Consider the following 6,000-nt stretch of genomic DNA (forward strand, 5'->3'; position numbering starts at 1 on the left):
TTCATATGAGTCTTTTCTAATTTTACAATGTGTCGAATTGAGTTCAATATTGCCTACTGACTCAAAAGATGTAGAGATAGTATCTTGGCTATCTTGGAGTGTCTTGTGTTAATAAAAGTTGAATGGCATTATGAGAGGTTGTTTTTATCTAATAGTTCATTTCTTATAGTTTGTAGAAATTGATTATCATACATTCAATTAGAAGAAACTAGTCTTCAAAGAACTGTACAATTTTATTTCAGCTATTCATGTTTGAATGTCAAGCTCTAAAAGTTTTTGCACTTAACAGGTGGTACTACAACAAATACCACGAATGTCCATGGGCACTATGGATGACAATGGCTTACATTGTTTGTTATGCATTGTAAGAGTTGATGATGATAATATCAGTCCTATAAGTAGTCCTATCAATAAAACACTAACACGGTTGATCCTTATACATTGGATCTAAGCTAAGAATAGGTGGCCAACATATTTGCATTAATTTTTAGCTGATTACAACATGGTTCTTAAACCATTGTGCTCCATATCCAGGAGCATTTTGATTAAGCCTTCCTTCTGATTGGTTCAAACCCACCTTAAAGTCTAAAATTTTATTCTAGCTTATAGAAAGCAATCATTTAGCCCATTTGGCTCTCACTTATTATTGAAAGGTACATGGGTTGTACATCTTGGGCTTGGATTACAACTTATACTTTAGTGGTCAATTGGACTCTTTGTAATAGTATGATGTTTCCTTAATTGGAGTCACTTTGATGTGGAGATTGTAGTAGTTTCTCATTGGGACCATTTGTTGTTGTCTTGGTGAGTTGTGCAACAATCTTTGCATATTTTTCCTCTCATTTTCAAATTTATGCGCAAATTATAATATTTCCCATTGAAGTGATAATGAGTTATGTAAAACAACCCTTTTATCACGTAGTGTTCAGCTTTTCAATTGGGTCATTTTATAGGGTTCATGCACTATTTTTTCTATGATTGCAATGCTTCCTCTTGGAAAAATTTTCTACTTCCATGTTTTACTCATAAGAAAGGTTGATAATCTTGTCAAAGTTTGATTTGAAATATTGATATTTTTTGTATTCAACTTTTTGGTATTCCTTCTGTTATATGATGAATGTATTTTATGCTTATTTCCTTTGGTTGAAATGCCAATAATAGGGTGTCAACACATATGATTACATTGTTGTAATGAGGGAGCAAGAGCAGCAAAATATAGGAAAAGCACAAAGCCTACAAATGTCAATGACAAGTTTAGTGTCAGGATTGAGTCATTCAAGTTCTATGAGTGCATTACACCATGGGTCCTGGTGCATTCCACCATGCCTTTTTGTAGAGGACTAGGTCTGAATCTATAATCTTTGAGACAAATGCAATGTGCACATATTATTCATATTTTATGTCAACAGATCTATATAACTTACTACACCAGTTTGGTGATTTGTAGTTCTCTGTGTTGCCAAGAGATAGTGTCATTCCATCCATCAAGGTAGATAATCAAAATATAAAGAGGACACCCAATGAACAGACAGTGCAAAAGAATAAAGGATCTGTAAAGATTAGCCCTTGGGTACTGGCTTGAATGAATGTAGAAGAGGTTTCAAGGATTGCTACACAAGTAAGGAAAAACTCAAAAGTTCTATGTCCTATATCCAAGCAAAAAGACATGCCAGTGATAGAGACAGATAGTAGTTTGGAAAGCAGAAGCAGAGATCTAAGCACATAGATCTATTCTAATTTTGAAAATCATAGACAAATGAATAAACGTGACAGATCACAATTAGCTCTCCAAGTGGTAGGAAGAAAGCCTCTATTTCCCATTGTGACTAGTAATTCAACTATGCTTTTCAAACCTCTGATTTTGTCATCTAGCACCAACCTTAAGAGCCTTCCCAGTGATCTATGTTGTTTAAATCTCTCTCAAATATTGCTTATTTATTTGTTGCTATTGTCAGTCCCAATTGTAGCGATAGATTTATCAATTCACCCCTTGTACCATAGTTATCCTAGTATAGCCATGAAAGTCAAACAGTGAAGGCTGAAATTCTTTTGAGATTCTCATGCATGGCTCTAAATACATTCTTGTCACATTAAATGAATAGACAACTATTGTTGCTAAGAACACATTTTTAGTCTACTAGTCTTTTGTTTGTTTATTATCCATAGTGTTAGTTTATAGTTAATAAATTATGATATTAGCTTAAACCTTATTGTGAGTTGTTGGACAACTCACAACCTCCTACTTGTCTAACCTTGAATCAAGGAGCCATGAGAACAGTTGTCCCTAGATTGTGAAAATTGTTGGTCCTAACAACATTTCTAAAATAAATATCAAGTTAGCCACTTTCTGTTTCAAGGACAGCCCTAGCAACTTGTGTTTTGCATTCAATAACAAATTAGGCTTTAATAATCTTCACATAGCATTTATTCCTTCTATATTGGTGATTGATTTAGCCTTGTGTAGGGATTACTCAATCTCATTTAGCATACTTATTTATGTCTATTTAGTACCTCTACTTATTCATGTCTATTTAGTTCTGTTAATTTTATCCATTTTATCAAGGCACTAATCTATATATGCTCTTATGGAAGCTGCCTGGTAACCCTAGATTTAATTACATTTTGTAAAAAATTAAGAAAAAACCTTGTTGATTGATTATATTTATTTTTTGAACCTAAGAAAGTATGCTTGCTTGCAAATTCCAATGCCTAAAAACAAGCACAAATGAAATGAAGTTTGTTTCACCCAAGGTAAATAGCTCTCTAACTTCATATTTTATTTTTTGCAATTTAAATCTGTCTAGAAAGGTTAGAGCTTCCTCCTTTGGCTTTTGAACTTTTCATGATAAAGTTCAGTTCAGTGGTAAAATAAAATAGTTGGGCATATTTTGTTGGAAGACAAGCTCAAACCATCTAAGTCTAGGAAATTTTATTAGGCTATTTCAATTGATTTCTATTGGTAATTAAAAAATTCATAGTTGTAGCTTCAATAAATGTGTTTGGCTCCTTATTTTAAGGTTTAGATTAGAAAGCAACACACTAAGGTGAATGCATGATGGTTTGAAAAGATTAGGAATTGACCTATAAGGCAAATACATTATTATCTATAATGCAATTTTTTGTCATCTTTTATGTTGTAGCTGAACCAGTCTTCATTTTGATCCATCATAGGGAGTCATTATGGAATGAGAAAAATTTATTTACTGGGTGTGTGGATGTACCCCTGACTCAAAAAGGAGTAGAAGAGGTTGTTGATGCTAGAAAAAGGATTAGCAACATTCTAGTTGATTTGATATTTACTTCTGCATTGGTTCGGGTTTAGATGACTGCTATGCTTGCAATGAATCAACACTATAGCAAAAAGCTAGGTTTTTTAGTCAAATCTTTACTTTATGTTTATGCTAGCATTAACTACTTTGCTTCTTTATATATGAAAGGGCATGTGTTTAAATGGTTATTACTTGAGTTCAATATCAATTCTCAGGAAATTTAAATTCTATATCTAGCAAGAGTTGACAAATGCATAGATGGAGTTTTATTCATTGAGAAAAATGAGGGGGTGATTTTATTAGATAAATTGCATTTGGTAGGAGCCTTATGAATTTCCAATTATCATTTTTTCTGAGGCCTTCATATTCCTAAAAGGTTATTTGTGGCCATTGCTACTCAACCAATTTCTAAGCCATTGCTCAATAGTTGAATTCTGAGTTTCTACCATTTTGAGCAGTTTTTTGAATGTTTAGAGCTATAGAGGCTGGTATCAAACCTCTTACCTTTGGTTAAAGCTAGAAAACTATGTGCTTAGATGGGATTCACCCAACACTTGGTTCAATGTAATTTGTGCATCTTAAAATTTCTTGAATAATGTCAAGATTTTCTCATTTTATTTGGAATATGCATTGGGTTAACATAATTACATCCATCTATAATCACCCTTTGTTCACAATTTGCTGGTCAATTGTCATGATAGAATTGAAATTGAGTATCATCTCAAAGCCATGTGTTTATTGTTTTAAAAAATGATGATTATACAATTTGTATAAATTTAAAGGTCCTTTTAATGAAAACAAGAATAAAATATTAATTTCATTTCTTTGGAGGCAGTTGTGAAATGACTATCCCAGGTAGGCTGAGGTGTTTAGGATGTCGTTCTAGTTCTTAAATTCAAATTTATTGTTGTGGTTTTAGTAGCACATCTATAATATGAGTGATTAGGTTTGGATGTCAACATTTATATAATGACTTGTTAAACAGGACTAAAGCTTGTCGTTGAATTCTGTGTGATGCAGGTACCAATAATAATACATAATGAGAGTGAGCAAGCCAAGGCATGGGGCAAGATATTCAATGAAGATACTCAAAAACACTCTATTCCAATCATAACAGCTTGGCAACTCAATCAGCACATGTAAAATCTTAATGCTAACAATTCTCAGATATTAATAGTTTCAAACTGTGTATAATATAAGTTTATAACGATTACTCCATAAATTTTTACTGCAATGTAGGTATGGAGAATTGTAAGGCCTCAACAAATAAGAAAAAATTGATAGATATGGAAAGCATAAAGTTCATGAATGGTGTCGCAGTTATGACATTTCTCCCCCAATGGTGAAAGCCTTGAAATGTGCACAGAACGTGTTATTGTCTACTTTAAGGAACAGGTGTGGTACATTTTTATGAATCAGATATGCTGCATTAATTTTTTTTTATAAATGTGCTTTTTGTAGTGCTGTATAGATATATTATGATTGGGTTGTTTGCTAGGCTTTCAAATTCTGTATGACTGCTAGTCACAAAACAAGTAACTTGCACATATCCATCTTTTGGATCTAATATGTTCTGAGAAGGATCAAATCCTTGTGAAAAATGATCTTTTTGTGTTTAAATTTATTGTAATGACTAATTAAAATATGTTATACTACACATGTAGGTGATGTTATACGGAAAGCTTTCATATACTTTTCATAGTGCTACTTTCTTAGGAAAACTTTGATTTATATGGTTTTTGTATGTAATGTCCCCTTTCTGTAAATGCTTGAGTATTTGCTTTGAATCAAAGATTCCAAGCAGAACAAGAAGTAGAATAGAATGTGTAACATCATGTACTTGGTCCTGCAACATTTTAGGAAATCTTTGACACATAATCCACAAATAGATCTTCCTTATTTGTAATATTAAAGCATATATCATTCCAACTAGGATTAGGATAGTTAATTTAATCATATGGAATACTGAATTTGTTGATGGAGTTCAACTATAGGAGAGGTAGGATAAGGGGCATATTAGGGTGCCTTAATCAATCATCTACTCTAGGTCCAAGAGAAAATGTCATCACTCTTGGTTTCCTGTGGCCATTGCCATCTATACAAGTGGGTGTACTTAGTGAAAAATCCATATCTAATCATTCCTCTACCTAAGGCCCAAGAGTGGATACCATTCCTTGTGGCCTTATGTGGCCCTTTACCATCCATTTGAGTGGGTGTACCTAGTGAGGAATCCATAGCCATTCCCCTCTTCCATAACCACCCTTATCCTCCTTCCTATGATTAAAGTTCCTTCACGTAATGGCCAAAATGGTAAGGATATGAGAAAACTGCAATAGGATTTTATGCTCTTCCTTTCAGACTAAATAAGTTTTTCCCGTCTGTCTAAAGAATTAGCTCTATTATGTTAAGGTTGGGAATACCTCTATTATAGGTAGGTAGGCAAATAATAATTTTGTATTCATTCGATATAATTTCATCGTAAGAAAGCCTTAGGTCTTAATATTTTACTACTTTTCCCCATATAGGGAAAATTTTTGAGAACTTCCTTAAATAAGTCTATGCCCTGGTCAACAATCATTTAGATCTTTTTGATGGCATGTGCTTCATACACATCATTGATAGTGGTTACATATAATGTTGCAAGAAATGTACTGGTTGACAATAATAGGTTTACAAAAAGGGCAAAAGATGCTAGAAAAGTTAGTTAAAGTATACAACCTATCATAGACAT

This window comes from Cupressus sempervirens, chromosome 1 (assembly GCF_028749045.1).
Source record: "Cupressus sempervirens isolate cs-2001-9-10 chromosome 1, ASM2874904v1, whole genome shotgun sequence".
Taxonomy (NCBI): Eukaryota; Viridiplantae; Streptophyta; class Pinopsida; order Cupressales; family Cupressaceae; genus Cupressus; species Cupressus sempervirens.